This window comes from Manduca sexta, chromosome 16, assembly GCF_014839805.1.
Source record: "Manduca sexta isolate Smith_Timp_Sample1 chromosome 16, JHU_Msex_v1.0, whole genome shotgun sequence".
Taxonomy (NCBI): domain Eukaryota; kingdom Metazoa; phylum Arthropoda; class Insecta; order Lepidoptera; family Sphingidae; genus Manduca; species Manduca sexta.
This window is the reverse complement of record NC_051130.1, coordinates 3676457-3694770: the sequence shown is the minus strand read 5'-3', so window position 1 is coordinate 3694770 and position 18314 is coordinate 3676457. Positions and strand designations below refer to the sequence as shown.

General features: G+C 35.0%; 1 protein-coding gene across 1 annotated transcript in view; it reads left to right on the top strand.

Moving 5' to 3' along the window:
• The first annotated feature begins 11267 nt into the window (after positions 1-11267).
• LOC115447347 (gonadotropin-releasing hormone receptor) overlaps positions 11268-18314 on the top strand; it is a 78771-nt gene continuing 71724 nt past the window's right edge. The window contains exon 1 of the mRNA XM_030174371.2: positions 11268-11379. The gene's annotated coding sequence lies outside the window, so the exon portion shown is untranslated. The remainder of the gene's footprint in view (positions 11380-18314) is intronic.

The window sequence follows — 18314 nt, the reverse complement described above, 5'->3', positions numbered from 1 at the left end:
ATAAAAGTAATTGTTCAAATACCAAATTTCAAATCACTTTTAAAAATTTGTGTCCGTATTAATAATGGTTCTTCTTTACAAGAAATAACTTCATGGGGTTATTATTATTATTATGTACAATCAATTATTATTTTACATAAGTCATAAAAAAAAATCATATTGTAGTTAATGTGCACAAGTTGTTTGAAGTTTTTAATTCGTTCAGCTATTTTCGTGTCTGACTGTAATTCAAATTTAAAAACCTAATGTACTGTAAAAGTCTGAAACCAATTTTGATCAGTAATAAGCGTTACGATTTGATTTATTAACCAAAGGTTACAATTATCAGTAATTAGATTTGCCCACGACACCGCTCGCAAGAAAAAGTTTTTCCTTGATAAAAGTCCCGATTCATGTGTTCCCGGTTTAAAAACCAGCATATAGCACTCAGAAGTAATGTACCTTCCTATTAGCCACAAATTTCAGGAGACTAGCGCATTCAATCAAACAAACTCTTGATCTTTATATACTAGTAGGAGTATAAAGGACAAACAAATCCAAATGAGGAATTTTTTAATAATGCTGTGCGCTAGATATTTACGTGATTTTGCTTTTATTATCCTTACTTATTAGTGTGGTATAAAAGTGGCATCATAATTATCGTGGATTTGTGTAAATTCTGATTGTGAATGTTCTCAAGTAATGAAATACATTTTTATAGGTGAAAACATGTAATTAGCACCTTAATTTTACTTATAGTTGAAACTCACTTAGTTAATCGTCTTAGTCTGTAAGTTTTCCTTTAAAAAAATAAAAAATAATAATAATTGGGGCCGAATACAACAAAAACAGACTGTCGTGCGAGTAGTAGTGATCTAAGTCCTCTTATTTCACGTGTCATCTGTCCGTTAATCAGTTCGACCTCATTATATTTTAAACAGAAATAATTAATACATTAACACAATGCGTGACTGCAGCGCTTGTTATTGCAAATTAAACTTTAATATAATATTTCGGTCATTAATTAAGCCAATAATATATCATAATTATCAAAGGTTAACTGTCATAATTGCGTATGTGTGAAATTTTTGGGGGCTTGTTCTAACGAGGACCTTACCTTAATTTTTACCTTTACCTCTAGGTAAAAGCAAACATTTCTGAATGTCTGAGAATATAGGGAGGCAAAGCCACGGGCGACACCCACAGTTCTACACACATACACATCACGCTAGGCAGCGGAGGGGAGGCAGCGGTGGAACTAATTTATCCACTTTTCGCCTTGTGTGTTCCGTTCCATAATGTGTTACGGAGTGGCCATATCGTCATTTCGGGCACAAATTCCAGACTCCGGGTTGAGGCTGAATAAAAAAACTTAATATAACTGACCGATGCAGGATTACAATCCGGGACCTAAAAGCGGTGTTCTACGGCGCATGCAATACAACTCCGTGAAGGTATATTTCCGCGAATATGGCGCTCCGGTTTCATTCGAATAATACCTAAAAGTGGCGACAAGGCTCCCGATGATCCCAAGTCATATAGACCTATTACGTTGTTACCATCTTTAGGTAAACTTCTAGAACGCCTCATTGTCCCTGGTCTGCTACCGGGCGGACCAGTATTTCACAAAAATCAATTCGGATTTACCATAGGTAGGTCGACTACAGACGCGGCAATATCGGTTAGAAGAACAGTAAGTATATCGGAACATAAATATGTACTCGGTATCTTCCTAGACATCTCCGGTGCCTTCGACAATGCTTGGTGGCCTATGATACTTCTTAAGTTAAAAATACGAGGCTGCTATAGGAATATATATTCCCTAATTTACTCATACTTCTCGTACGGAACATCCAAACTGAAACTCGGCCACCATGCCGTGTCGAAGTCGCTGAGTATGGGATGTCCACAAGGCTCAGTTGTAGGTCCTTATTTATGGAATTTGAGCTTCGATGATTTTCTTTCAATTCCCTTACCTGTAGGATGCACTTTAACCGGATATGCGGATGACGGCCTCTTACTAATAGAATCTAATAGTAGATCGGGGCTTGAAAGTTTGGCGGATACGTGTTTACAATTAATATCTGAATGGGGTGAAAGAAATCGCCTTACATTCGCACCTCACAAAACGTTCCAACTGCTTTTAAAAGGTATATTAAAATCACCGCCGCGAATAAAATTTAATAATATTGTTGTAAAAGGAAAGAATCGGTTTGTTATTTAGGTTTGATTTTAGAACGAAATTTTTCCTTTCTAGAGCATATAAAAAACGTCGGGGAAAAATCAAAACGTAACTTTTACGCCTTGACAAGGATATCGACCTCTACGTGGGGACTGTCTTTCACTACGCTACTACTACGCTCAAAATCATCTATGGAGCGACTTACTTAGCTTGCATTACATACGGATCACCTGTATGGGCCGATAGGGCAACTATCGGTGCTGTGCGCAGGAAACTGCTCCAGAGTCAACGATTGGCGTTGATATTCTTGTGCAAGGCGTATAGAACTGTTAGTACAGAAGCTTTGCCTGTCCTCGCGGGTGTACTCCCTGTCGATTTGGAGGTACAGCTTCGCGCCGCTATGTATTACTCAACCAGAGAGGATATGGATAAAAAGTAAACTGTTCTCATTTAGACTGGTTGATTCTCCTGCGTGCCCATGCTCTATACCTGGTTACGAGGTTGAACAATCTGCTCATCACGTACTTTGGGACTGTGGTCTCTGGCATGAAGAGCGCAACATCATGTTAAACAGTATGCAAATAACATCCGGGGTTGTATACTACATGGACCTTGTTGAGACTAGACGGAATTTCCGTGCTTTTCGGCGTTTTTGCCATGCCTATTGTAATCAAATCTAACAGCTCATGTGATAGGACCCTTTCATTTAATTTTATCCGTGGTGCTTTATAACTAGCTTATCTAGTTGTAAACGTCCCTATCCTTGAGGTTAAATCGCCTCCTTACATCATGATTTTGTCACCCGCATTGCTCTGGAGGGAAGTAGACAATTAATATTTCCAACTCCTCCCTATTTTTCTATTTGATTAATTTCGTTGCGGGATAATGACATATTAGTTTTCCCTGAGACTCGCCGAGCTTCACTGCTCGGTGTCACAAAATGCGTGCCACTGCTGATCCTGGCTTACAGGAGTTGTAGTGGTGGGTGTGAGGGCGGGAAAGTCTCTACAATACAACTCCGTCACCAAGACAGTCTCTATTCAACAACCCAGTAATTAATTAAAGCCTAGAATGATCTGAAGTTTTAGCATGCAACTCTCAATTGTTCATAAATGAATGGATTGGAACATCGTGTGGACTTCGGTCATTTATTTTACTGCCATGATGGTTTCATTCTGTGGACATCTCAGTAGGTGGGAGCGCGATGTAGACAGGTACGTAAAGTGGGTGCATTGCAGGACTAAATTCAATCAATCAATCAGCCTGTCGCCGTCCACTGCTGAATGTAGGCATCCCCAAGTGAGCACCAAACATCCCGGTATTGAGCAGCCCGCATCCATTCGCTACTTGCCGCCTTTTTCAAGTCGTCAGTCCATCGTGTAGCAGAGTGTCCCACAGATTTACCTAATCACGATTTCCACTCCAGCATCTGCTGCACCATCGATAGGACTACATTTTGGAGACATAATAAATATCTATAATATAATGTAAGCACATTAGACAGTAAGCACTGATGGATATGAATTTGTTAACTTACTGCTGAAATTATTTATCATTCTTGATCAATATCTCTAAAACTATATAGAAATATATCTGTCTCGAAAAAAAACCATTGAAATCTAAAGTACTCTTATTTATTTTTAGTATACTTGCAATATATTATAAATGTAAAAGTTTGTGACGATGTTTGCATGTTTGTAAGAAGTAAACGTTGAATCCGCTGAACGGATTTGGATAACAAATTGTGTACAGATAGACCACGTTCTAGATTAACTTTAGGCAACTTTTTATCCAAAGTCTCATACTTCTATACCGTAACGTTTTTGCACGAGCCGAGACGTCAGCAACATATAATTATATACATATAATTAGCAACATATATAATAATAGCTTCACATATAAAATAACGGTATAAAAGTTACGAAAAGTGTTAAAGTTTCCATTATTTCGTAACCTTAAATTGTTTTTTTAGTCATTCAGTGCATATTTTTTTATGTTACTTAATTAGCGACATCTATGCTTCCGGGAGTGGATTGCGCAACTCATGAGCGTGGCGGGCGTAAGAACACGCCCCGCCCAGCCGAGGTGTGCGCTGTGTCGCATGTATCAGCGTTGAATAATACTCTTTCGCAATTACTCCACAATCCAACATCAAATATTTATATAATCAGCGTATAGCGGCTTATAGGTAGTCACCACTTTTGAGGTTGCAGTCTTCTATGGAAGGGAAAGATCTGTAGTCAGGCAGATAATGCATCTAACTGGTCGCAGCCTCTCCGATGGTTTCAATTTGGAGGTGGTATATATTGGATACAAGCCGCCACAAGCATATTATATGTAATATAAAATTAATGTTATCGAAATTTTCCTTTTCAAGGATAGGTAGAGGTGTTGTACATTAGCTACCTTTATGCTTATCCTATTTCTACCCATTAAGGTCGGCAGTTTATTCACATTTCTGATATGGCGAGTTATATGCGGTGAAGATCACAATTACAAGTGTATCCTTTACTGGACGCAGTGGCGGTCTTGAGGGATGATGTACAAGGCAAGGCACAAAGACAAAACATAACCCCCCTTCGACAATCTGGTAAAAATGCTTCGTAAAGATATGCCCCCCAGAGCTTGGCATTAGTTAAATCCGCTACTGGCTAATTTGCTAGCTATTATAGAAATAATTGATTAGCAGATAAATGTTACAATGCATCTCATTTTTTCATTTGACTGCAATGAACATCACAGTTTAATTCAATTAAATTGCAAGATATTTTAATTTAAAAAAAAATCACTCTTATTGTAATTTTATGACCTAGCTTGAGGCAATTCGGTCACCGTGGTGAATTTTTCATTTACCTGTAGAGGTTGTACGTCAAGTAAATTAGTTTCTTTTTGATATATTAGATCAAAGTTGGGTTCGGGAAACTGCGTCTGGAAAGTTTTATCACAAACTCTAATGCAGAAGAACGGTTGTAATGGATATTTAGTTCTTTATAGTCCACCCGTATTCAACCATTTAAATACGGGTCACAAAAAGATATTGTTCTAGTACCTTGAGCCACGACGTAAATTCACTGAACTATTTAAGTGCTTCCCTAATTGATTCAAGGTTTAACTGTCCCTACAATGGGATGCTGCAACGATTTTGGATGAGTATATATTTGACCGAGAGTATCTTGCTTAGACTTAAGTAGCCTCTACACCTTATTGCTAAAGATCTCCAGTACACGGACGTGCAAATAGGCTGGTTTCTGCAGCACCTTCCTAGGGAGAAGGAGTCTTTTTTAGTGGGGATAAACCGAGACAGTTCGTACAAAGTCTAATTTTCCGATTATCCGCGACTCTTTATCAGTTTCAATGACCTGGGGCCAGCGGGTTATCGTCGCAACACAAACAACATTCTATCTGAACACATGTGATACTTCATTTTTGTGATTTCATAACAAACATACCGCTAATTAAGATTTTTTTACCGTCTTGTCATTGTGCTGACCTTTATGGCAGATTAGGTATTTTTAACTTTTACCGTTTGATTCTATTCTATGATAAATAAATATTGTGTTGTTTGCATATTTTTGATTATAAGACGGACAAGCCTCTTCCTTGATAGTAAGCTCTACTGCCCATAATCACTTACGGTTTAACGAATCTATTCTCTATCTATAAATGATACCTGTAATCATAATTGTTTCAATGAATCGTTACGATTATCACCCAGGGATCTTTGATAGGCTACTGGCAGCCTCCAGACTTTGCAATGAAATCGTCGCTGGATAGATATATAGGATCCTATATAGGATAAGGAAGTGGCGGAGAGGAATTGCGAAGTTTCGCAAGATGGAAGTAGTCTAGATGAGGAATAATGTTTGCTAATCGTTTAAGGGTAAGTGTAGGTAATTGTCAAGAGGTGGTTATACCTCAGTTTGATTCGAACGTAGAAGCGTCATATTGAAAGCACTAGGACACTATGAAAGCCAAATTTAGTCTCCAACGCATTAAATTTTCCATCTAAAACTTTTGACCCGAGAGCCTTTAGTTTCACAGGCCGCTGGTAGATAGGATATTGGTATCCGGCCGAAACCGATTATCATCCACAAAGTGTAAATCCCATTATAATGGCTCGCTTAAATATATCGTGTTTCGGGATCGGTCTATGTACGTTCGGTTTCAAAGAGACTGCCCTTATTGGGTTAGCTGTGGAGCTATACTCCCGAGAGTCGACATTGGGTCGTAAGATCATAAGCCGTTGTAAGACCGGTTAAACCATAACCGTTCCGCTCACCCTCGGTTGTGGTATCACGCGTGTATTTAATCGAAAAAAAGGGATAATAATCTCTCATCAATTATAATATAATAATATCAGCCCTGTATTATATACTGTCCCACTGCTGGGCACGAGCCTCCTCTACTACTGAGAGGGAATAGGCCTTAGTCCACCACGCTGGCCTAGTGCGGATTGGTAGAATTCACACACTTTCCACATTCCTATAGAGAATTTCTCGGGTATGCACGTTTCCTCACGATGTTTTCCTTCATCGTTAAAGCAATTGATAATTCACAAAGAATACACACATAATCTTAGAAAAGTCAGAGGTGTGTGCCCTTGGGATTTCAACCTACGGACATTCGTCCGGCGGTCCGTTCCACAATAAACCAGGCTATCGCTGCTTTTATTATCATTTTTTCTCATCAATTAGTACTCTATAATTTATTTGGTGCGATTCCACTGACCAGACGCCAAGGAGTTACGCGAATCGTATAAAAAAAAAAACATTTATATCACGTATGTTAGCCCCTTGACACATATATTAATTTAATTTGGTATCTACAATGGCGGTTTAACTAAATTGTGGCTCTGGGCGGTTGATCTTTACGTAGTCTTTTTACGCAATTGCCAATGGCAAGTATTTTTTTTTTGTTTGTGTCCTTCGTAAATGCGAAGCCCTGTGCGGTCGCATCATTCATCACCCCTTACAACCACTACTGGGTATCTAGTATAGTTGAATAGAATTTAGACCGAAATACATTCCTACGTAAAAATACCAAATCTCCACAGCAAGCAGTTATGCAAAATTCGATTTATATTCGATAGTTTAAGATCTTACCCTCCGTGCGACTTTTACGGTGCTTGAGATCGATTTTCGATATTGAGATGTTTTGTATTGACCTTATACATTGTACGCAGCTACTAGCAATAGATCTTGAGTATAAGGGGACCTTATACGCTTGCTTTAGCCCGTAATTACATGCGCCTCCAAAATATGTTTTGTTAAAATAGTTATTGAAGTGATCTGCAACGTATGTTCTATTTGAATAAAGACCTTATTTCAAGTCACCTAAGATCGATGCAGATACTATAAACTTCTGTAACGTATGCATTTTTTTAATAAGCACCTTATTCAAAATCACCTGAGATTTGTGTAGATACTATTAACTTATTGCCGACAACTGATAAAGCTATATACTATGAACAGATAGTTGCTTCAGCAACTTTTCAATTTGTACAACTTCAGTACTTTCATAGTGTTGTTTCGCGACAACAAGTTGACAGCGTTTATACGAAGTCCACTGTCCATACACGGATATTATCTGTGAAAAAATAAAAATTGTAAGGCGAAGAAAACAAGAATTTTAAAATATAAGATTAGAAGTTGTCTATTCTTCCCAGCTATTTCGTCGTAAATTAATAGAAAATTATTTTTGAATGTAAAATAAAATAAAATATTTTATTAATTAATATATTAGAATAAGAAATAATTATATAACTACGGACATTTTAAATTAGGAACAAAATTAATGTAATCTATACTATTATATAAAGCTGAAGAGTTTGTTTGTTTGTTTGTTTGTTTGTTTGAACGCGCTAATCTCAGGAACTACCGGTCCAAACTGAAAAATTCTTTTTGCGTTGGATAGCCCTTTGTTCGTGGAGTGCTATAGGCTATATATCATCACGCCATACCCAAAAGGAGCGGGGCAGTAATGGCTAATCTCAGGAACTACCGGTCCAAACTGAAAAATTCTTTTTGCGTTGGATAGCCCTTTATTCGTGGAGTGCTATAGGCTATATATCATCACGCTATACCCAATAGGAGCGGGGCAGTAATGGCTAATCTCAGGAACTACCGGTCCAAACTGAAAAATTATTTTTGCGTTGGATAGCACTTTGTTCGTGGAGAGCTATAGGCTATATATCATCACGCTATATTCAATAGGAGCGGAGCAGTAATGGCTAATCTCAGGAACTACCGATTCGAACTGAAAAAATATTTATGTGTTGAATAGTCCTTTGTTTGTGGAGTGCTCAAAGTTATATATCATCACGCTATGACCAATAGGAGCGGAGCAGTAATGGCTAATCTCAGGAACTACCGGTTTCAACTGAAAAATTCGTTTTGTGTTGGATAGCCCTTTATTTGTGGACCGCTATAAGCTATATATCATCACGCTATGACCAATAGGAGCGGAGCAGTAATGGCTAATCTCAGGAACTACCGGTTTGAACTGAAAAAATCTTTTTGCGTTGGATAGCCCTTTGTTCCTGGAGTGCTATAGGCTATATATCATCATGCTATAACCAATAGGAGCGGAGCAGTAATGAAACATGTTGCAAAAACGGGGAAAATTATGAGTTTTGAGAGCTTCCGTTGCCTGCGCTGCGTAAACGGTTAAAGTTATGCAACAATGATGTATGACGGGATTGTTTCACTTAAAAAGTTCTAAATAATATAACAAAAGTCCCCCGCTGCATCTGTCTGCCTTAACGTGTTAAACTCAAAAACTACCTAACGTATTAAGATGAAATTTGGTATGGAGACAGTTTGAGACCCTGGGAAGAACATAGGCTTCCGGGAAACTACTATTTTTATAACGGAAAACTTTAGCCTGAAAAACTTTATGACGCGGGCGGAGCCGCGAGCAAAAGCTAGTTATTAATATATATTATATTGTAGCTGGCAAGTTGAGACTCATGTTAAGCGCAATACGTTGATATAAAAAAAAAAACAATAAAACCACAACAAAAACACGCTGGCGGTAATCTACGCAATTGCAAAGGAACGCACGACACATAAAAATTGCAGACACCTTTGCAGCTCTCATCATTAAAGCCGACATGTTTACGAAGTTCTTAACGAGTGAAACAATTGACGACAACGGGGTGTCCTAGGGGACGTTCGGAAGCTGGACGCAAGTTGTAAGCGATAGCGGTTTACACACGATGATATAAACCAAGTAATTTGGCATATTATATAACTCCCATACTATTAATTTGATTTTGGAACGAATTAGAATCTATTTATAATAAAATTGAAACATCTACAACGTTTTTTAAATCTTTATTTAAGGAGCCTGGTCATTATTTCACGTTCGTACGTCGACTTTTACCCGTGCCTGGTCATTTTTGATGATATCAAAATATTGTTTTAATAAGACCTAGCCTTTTAAAGCTGTGGTTACAGTATAGTATAGTACAGCTATATATTTTTCTTGAACAAAAGAGTTGAGCAGACGCTGTCAACATGGTGGGATACATTACCTTACTAAAAACTGTCTGTGGCTGTAGTTCCTTGAGGTAGTTTCTGCCACACAAGCAACTGTCAATTGCTTAGTAGTGTAGGGTGTCTTGGCAACGAGTCGGCAGTATTTATCTACAAGACGCCTTTTAGCAACTACTATACACAAATAGAAATACCTTTCATAAAGGTTCGTTCTACTTGACTCTAAAAATAATTCTTTAAAGCTTAATATTTCGCAAACGGATCCTTGAATAAAAAAAAAGGATTTTGTACACCAGCTATATTTCAAACCAGTTATCCAACGACATATCGTGGGATAGACATGAAAAAAAACTGTCCCCACTTATACTTCTAGAGGGAGTGCTTACCATGATAATATTTTTTTCAAAGATTTTAATTTACCACTACCGGCATAATTAATATTAATATTAAGTAGGTAACTATACTAAGTAACGGCGTTCTAGTACGGAGATTCTCTAAGCTAAGGTGCGGAAAAATTTACAGATGGACATGGTAAAACTTAGGGTTCCTTGTTGATGACGGAATTCTAAAAATCATCAAATCATGCAGTCCTTTCACATAATTAGCTATTATTGGTATAGTAAGCTTTCTACTATAAACCTATAGAAACGATTTTCGTTTAGTTATTTCCATGTCTTAATTATAATTAATAATACATCACATTGTAAAGTCCTTGTGTAAAATCTACAAAAAAAAATAAACACACTAAAAATACATTTTTTGGTTAGGTTTAGTCTGTATTAAGTAGAATACTTTGAATGGCATAGTAACCGTAGAATTATTTCTTAAGATTTTCAAAATATTCCAGTTCAAAACTGCATGAGTTTAATTTTGAAATTATTTGAAATCGATTTCTTACAATAAAAGGAAATAGTGTTATAATAGTAAGATAAGTAAGAAGAGAAGGTATTATTTATTTGAAATGTGTTTTACTCCTACTTCTGTGATCTTTCAATGATATGGAAACCTTGAGCTTGAACCAATGAATATTAATATAACATACTCGTATAACCCAACATGTATAATACTCCATAGACCTCAGCGACTTATAATAGAGTTTTAGTTCTCGTAAGGATAGTCTCAATGAGTAAGTACTAAGTACGTCTTAGATAGATGTTGATCTAGACACATAGAAAAAATAGTAATATTAAAAAGTTTTAAATTAGAATTTATATAACCTCAATATATAAAACTTCCAAAAGTAGTAAAAAAAAGGTGCGCTTATCCTTTAACTTTGTTATAAGTACCTAGTAACATTTCCAACGAAGCGTTATCGACAAGGAAAGCTGTAAAAAATATTAACATTTTCCGGTTTGAGGTTCGATTACTTTAAGAGGTTCTTATTAAAATAAAAAAAATGGAAAGCGAGGATTAATAAAATCTAAATTATAGATTTCTACAGATACGCTACATAATATACAACATTAATTCACACTAATCATAACACTTTTCAAAACCCTAAACATCTCTATTCAAATACAAAAAAATCCCAAATCGAAACCGCTATTTTCTTTCACACAGACCATCCTCTGTACTTACAGAGATAACATCTGGGCGGGCCGCCCGCCCGCCGACTCGCGCCAGTAGCTAGCACGCGCGCGGACGAACCAAACGCAGCGGAACTGTGCGAGTGTGCCGGTGTAGTGTTGTGTAGTGTCGTAACTTTGGATGCAAACGTATTTTGTAAGTATTTGTTACGCAAAAAGTTTTTATACTTTTAAAAGTTTTTTTTTTTTTAAAAAGAACATTGATGCGATGGTGATATTTTTTAATTTGAACGAAATTTATGTATTATATAAAATGCGTTATTAATTGTCTAAGAACGAGATTGAAGTTAATGGGCTTACGAGAGATATTATTTAGTATAAATACAATATATTTCAAATAAACTAAATTATTGTAGGGAGTAAGGGAAATGTATTATAAAAAATAGTATCGACGTTTGAAAGGCTAATTGACATAACCGTCATTTTTTTTTCGAAAAAAATTTACTAGGTTAAAATAACATAGCAAAAAGTTTTGATTTTAAACATGTATGAAACTTAAATGTCGCCTAAATCAATTAGCCTTTCACCCGTAGGTATACAAATCTATATTTTTTTTTAACCTTATTTAAGGAGCTTTGTTCTGAGTACAATGATTATATCGCTCCATACGTCCGCATTGATTAATGTTCATGTTTACTCGTTTACTCTCATACTCTTAAAATACTTTTAAAAAAATATATATTTTAAGTAGAAATATAGTAGAACTGTAATACACACAGGTATTAAGTAATTAAGTACTTATAATAAAAAAAATATATGTTTTTAATTTTTTCGCTCGAGAATCCATGTTACAATTTTGTTTTGCGAATAAAACACAGTTATTAAACATCTGAAATATTCATGGTACCTTTTTATAGGTACCTATTAATTACTGTAACATTAAATATAATCTATGATTAACGAATTTGTACTAAAATTAATTTTATCACTATTAATTTCAAAGAATAAGCATTCACGACAGTTTGAGACAATATACGTAAAGTTTGTTATATACTTAACATTAGCAGTAAAGGGATCTCGAAGGTTAAGCTGGCTAATCTCAAACAGACCGCGGTTGTCCCGTATTGTCCCCAAATTAGGGTTGTTACTGGGTCAAAATGTACCCCTTATCCCAAATAGGTTGGTTATAGTTGAAATAATTACCTATATGTCATTTAATGTTTGTCTTTGTGAAATTTATTTATATTGTTTTTTTTATTCTTAAACCAAATTTAGGTATCTTCCACATACCCACTTTAACATTAATATTAATAAAATATGAAAGAAAATATGGTATGAAGGACGATGTCACGGTATTTTCAAGACATTGAATACTGAGATTATACTAAATTGATATAGCCAAGAAAAAGGGACAACACCTATGTGTCTTAAGATTGTTAGTCCTTTGTTAAATAGTGAATTATAAAAATCGTCATACTTATGTACTAAAACCGAAATTTGGTTATAACTAAATAAACTTAATTTTAGATTAATAATAGCTAACAGACTAATTAATGTATCTACATATATGTATGCCATTTGTGCCAATGTAAATATCATAAAAATGAATCAATCTTTATACCTACGTTTAGTGTAACGATATTAGGAAAAAACAAGTTTTAAAATAATAAAGCTATTGCCACGGATGATATCTGATATCTGACAATATAAAATTCAGGTATCAGAAATAATTTAGTTGCTGCGCCATTTTTTTGCCGTTGTTAACTCTTAATTTTATTTTCTTTAAGTCTAGTTTTTCATAATAATTTATAATATTATCATTATATTGACCGAATGCCTAGAGTATGAAACCTTTTGACTAAAGTATGGATAGGCGGATTGAAAGATGAGATAGCTGATTTTTTTCTCTTCATTCCAGCATTTCTAGCGATACACCGTTCGGAATACTTCCAGTGTCACGGGTAGCCTACTACCTAACCTGCGACAGTTTATCAAGTATCTTATTTTCCTTATAAATATTTCATTGCGTGACAGTAACCGAATTTAATCAATTTTATCATTATTAATATCTTTCTTGGATGTCTCTACGGTTATAACGTTTGTTCGATGCTGTCAAAATATTCTTGAGGAAATTGAAAAAGTTAGTATGGTTAACTTCAGTTGTAACGAATGATTTCATTCGAAAACATGGAAGGGAACCTTTAAAATACCATTCATTCAGTCACTCATTCATTCACTCGCCCCAAGAGTTGAGGATTGTTAAAACCGCGATAAAATCCGAAAAATAGTTTTATTTCGAGCAATGTTAAAGTTTACAAAATTTGTTGCAAGATATATTATAGCTATGGTAATCAATCATTACCTACTAGCAATTTGAAACAATATCTAGTATCTCAGGATGCAGAGTTTTATAATACAAATATGCGCTTAATAAAAATCAGTGTGCTGCTTAAAGTTATCATATTTTATAGCAAACACGGCTCTATGCTATAGCAGAAACAACATGCATTTTCGCAGAATTTGCTCGCTTTGAGTAAATACTAAGTTAGAAATGCTAGTTATAAATGTGATGAGTGTTAATTCGATGACTCAATATTTGTTTAGTGGATACGATTAGGTCCAAATTAGCGTGATATTACTTTGTAACTTGCGCATTCCATAATACTGATGTTTCATTAATAATACTTTGATAGACATGATTCATAACATAACAGATACCTATATCAAAATGTGGTCAGATATATTGTTATTTATTCTATTTGTTATGAATAATCCATGTTTTAATTTCGAAATAAGAATATAAATAAACTTATCTACAATACGGAAACATGTGCTGTAAATATGCTTGTATCTTAATTGAGTCGCAATTTCTTAAATGGTTTCTACAACTGGTTAAGACGATTTTTATAACAAAACATAATACTTGTATACAAATATAGACAAATATTCTGAAATTAATAATAAGCAAAATTTTGTAAAATATATCTAATATTAAGTATGCTATGAGTATAGGACATTGACTATCATGACGTATTCTATTCTGTATAAAAAATACTGTTTGAAAAAGAGTAACACAGTTTCTGTCCCATTCTACTCTAATAGAAATTGAAGTTAAAAAAAATACGGTGATTACTGAATTTAAATAATGTACATACAAAATGTTAAGGCTTTAATATTTTCTGTTTATTTACTTGAAATGGAGCTTGAAATAAATAATAAATGTAGACATTAGACCTCGTACCTATATCAAAGCTTACGATATGGCGCTTATGTACAAGAGAACTGACATCTATTGTTAAGTTTGTACTAAGTACAAGAACAATTAATTCACTTAAGGCGATACCTCAAGGTCCATTTTCATACATTTTGTTTCGCCTTTAATCTGGGTAACTAAACAAGTATTGGATATTTCGGCCTTTAAAATATAATATGACGAAATTTTAAAGGCAGAAATATCCATGATTATTAATTATTTTTACATTTTTCTTTCAACTGCGAGAACTAATCACTAACTAGACGTGAATTTAAATTCTTTACTTGCCAATACTTGTTTAGTTACCCAGATTAAAGCCGAAAAAAAATGTATGAAAATGGACCTTGAGGTATCGCCTTAACTATATGTTTTGACGGAGTGAAGAGAAAGTTTAAAATGTTGACGTTACATTAGAGATAATTGTTTTACTTTAGACCATTTATTTGCGACGTTATTCGAATGTTACAAAACAAACAATTTAACATTATCTTTAATGCGTTGTTTTTCAGATATTGTTTTGGCTCCGCAGTGAATACCTATTGTTTTTATTATGAGGTAATTAGGACATTACATAAAATTTCTAGATTTGTATATTTGTACTAATTTTATGTTACCCTTTATGGCGCTAAATATTTTTACGTTCAAAGTCAATGACATGCACATTTTTTTAATATATAATAAAATAACCTACCTCATGAGAATACTAATGGGTTATAATAATTTCTAAACTATATGGTTATACAATAAATACTAAGTCACACATTATTCAAGTAACAGTATGAAGAAAACATCCTAGCATCCACAAACTACCCATTCCCGATGGGTGTGAAAGCCCTAAGGGACACAACCTACAGATTATTTATTTGGCTATACATCGAAAGGCCTACACGAGCTTTCTAATCTAAATTCCATTTGTAACGCGCGATGGAAAGCGAAATAAATTATGTGTAATATTTTTGTTCGCGGTGGTGGAAGCTTGATTGATTGGCGTGTTAAATCTGTGTCCGTTCACACATCGCCTCTTGACGTTCTAATACTTTCCGATCCAGTTACCATCACAAGCTTCAAACTGTCATCAATGGCTTCCGTATTTACTATATTTATGATTGTTTAAGGACTAAGTTTAGTAGAAAGGGACGCGTGAATGACCCCGCGGTGTGATTTCTGTTCGAATTCAGCAAATAAGGGATGAAAGAGTTTTGTTGTAAAGTCAGGCATTTTAAAAGCATCGAAAAGACGCAGTCATTATGTTGTTAATAATAATTTCAAAGTTACAACGAAACAATAATTCGATTCTGACAGTTAAAGCTGCTAAGTTGCTAAAGTAAGTGTTGTTTCATAGTAATGTAGTGTTTTTGGCAACAAGTTGATGGCGCCTGCGCGGTGACTAGGCAAATACGGCCAGCACTAGCGTTATTCTCGAAGGTTCTAAATGTCGTTCTAGTCTGTATAAACTAGATATATACGCTATTAAGTGTAGAAAAAAGGTTAGATATGCTCGCTGACTGAGTGCTGACATGTTTTGCCGTGAAACGAAAATGTTCATAGACTGTCTTCATTCTTATAAATCTACGCTTTATTATTATATTTAAGCGACAAATATACGAAAAATGAATTATATAAATATTTTGAATCGCTATTTTTTTTACTGCGTCATTTGATCTAGGCTTTATAGTTCAATGACAATTTTAAAAACATTACATAGTATGTTTATAAAATAAAAAAGTTGAATTGTTATGAAGTTTCATACTAAAATCAAAACTTTAAAGCACTCTAATCAAAAAATCACTGATTGTCGCTTAGATATGGATTGCCTTTTAAGCGTTGAAATATATTTTGAACTTGAATTCATTTGTTGCCTTTCGATCTTATTACGTATAAGAATTAAAAGACTACAATGCCTGAGATCAGATTATTTAAAACTGTCTTAATTCCAACAACTGTCCGCAGATATTCAACGTTGATGTTCGCCACGTCCCTTTTCTGTGGTTTTTATTGCAAAGATTCATATAAACGCTCAGCCACACAGATGGTTATAAAAGAAAAAATTAACCGCTCTTTTCTCGTTCGGATGCTGTACACGGCGGATGAATAAAAATTGCCATAAATATGATGTATTAATAGCTACCGATGTACCGTGCTCGGTTAAAGCCAATGCGGTTTCATTCAAAACACATATGTCCGGTTAGATGGTAAATATTCTTTATACTCTATTATACTAGTTGTAGTTTTTTTTTGATGACTTGATCCACGACGAGGTAAAATGGAATCGTTAATAGGAAATAAAGAATATTTCTACAAAACTACATAAAAAATTAGAAATGAATGCTAAAGGGGACAAACGTTGTTTTTATATCCGGCTCCAACAGGCCGGCATAATTGTGTCGATTGTCGAAGGGTAATCATCTCTCGTCAGTCGACATTCTCTTAGACCCCACTCTACTTACCATTGGATGTAGTGGGGTCACTTTGCCGCGTACGTATTAAAAAAATGGTGCTTGGATGTTTTCTAAATAACAGATTTGGATGAAATTTAGTACACAGCTAAATCATGGCCCGGATTAAAATACTAAACAGTTTTATCCTGGCAAGTACACACATCAGTGGCGAAGGGTGAATTTTTTCAAAAGGTAAGCCGACGCAAAAAGATTGCTTTAGTTAACATATCGCGGCCAATTTAACAGAAATCAAAAACTAAAACAAACGTAAATGGACCTAAAAGGGAAGCCGGTAGGAATCGGCTTGTATTGACGCCTCGCCACTGACACACATTTACTGGGAGGAAGGTTATTTTTATCCTAGCGAAGCCACAGCACTTAGTAACATTATTTAATCCATAATATCCGAATCACCTTACTTAAAATTACAAAAATTCTTAAATACATAACCTGATAACCATTCATTACATCATCAAAAGTAATCGTTAGAAGTTTCACGTGTCTGTTATTAGACTTTAGATCTCGAAGTTGACGGGAACAATTTCATGACAATATTCAGCGGCACGTTTCGACCAACGGGCGCAGAATACACGTGATTCCATTTGGGAAATGTTACAACTATGTAATAAATAGTGGGCGATTTCCGAAACGATTTAGAGGGTTATGTTTTAGCTCTAATAAAAATACGTGATTTATATTTGGCTATTATTGGTAGAGAGTGAAACGGATTGCAATGACGAAGGTCCGCTGGTTCAAGATCTAAGGCACTGCTCTGTTTTTTTTTAAGTAATGAATATATCCGTTTCGGGATCAGCCTATATATATCCGGTCCCTACAAGCCGGCATAATTGTGTCAACTGCCGAGGAGTAATCATATCTCGTCATCAAATAATGAATCTCAATATTTGTTAAATATTTATGCCAAATATATCTTAAATGGAATAACCTCAAGCTAATCGCAGACGCTGCAATCTTTTACCGTGAATGGCGTCAAATTTAGAGATCTGATAGCAATTTCATGACTGTTACTTCAACTGACAGTTGTTGAAGTGCTTAAGCAATACTGCTATAGTAATGTAGTGTTTCTTGGCAACAAGTTGAAAACGTTTGCGCTACAACTTACATTTACTATTAAAGTCAATCATTTTCAATACTCTTCTCTTTAAATTTTCAGTTCAACACATAAATTAAAAGGCAAATGCCTTTGTGTTAGTATTTTTCAAAATGATTTTTAAGTAATAAAATCAAAGTAAAGTAGAGGAAATTTAGGCTACAATATGCTTTTGACCCGTGCAAAGTAATAAAAAACAAACCTAAACTTATTTATTGTAAATATCGCTCTCTTTATAATACACTGGCTTTTGCCTACGGCTCTGCCTGCGTGAAAAAGTTTTTCTGGGCTAAATATTTTCCTAGGATAAGAAACTACATTAATCCCGA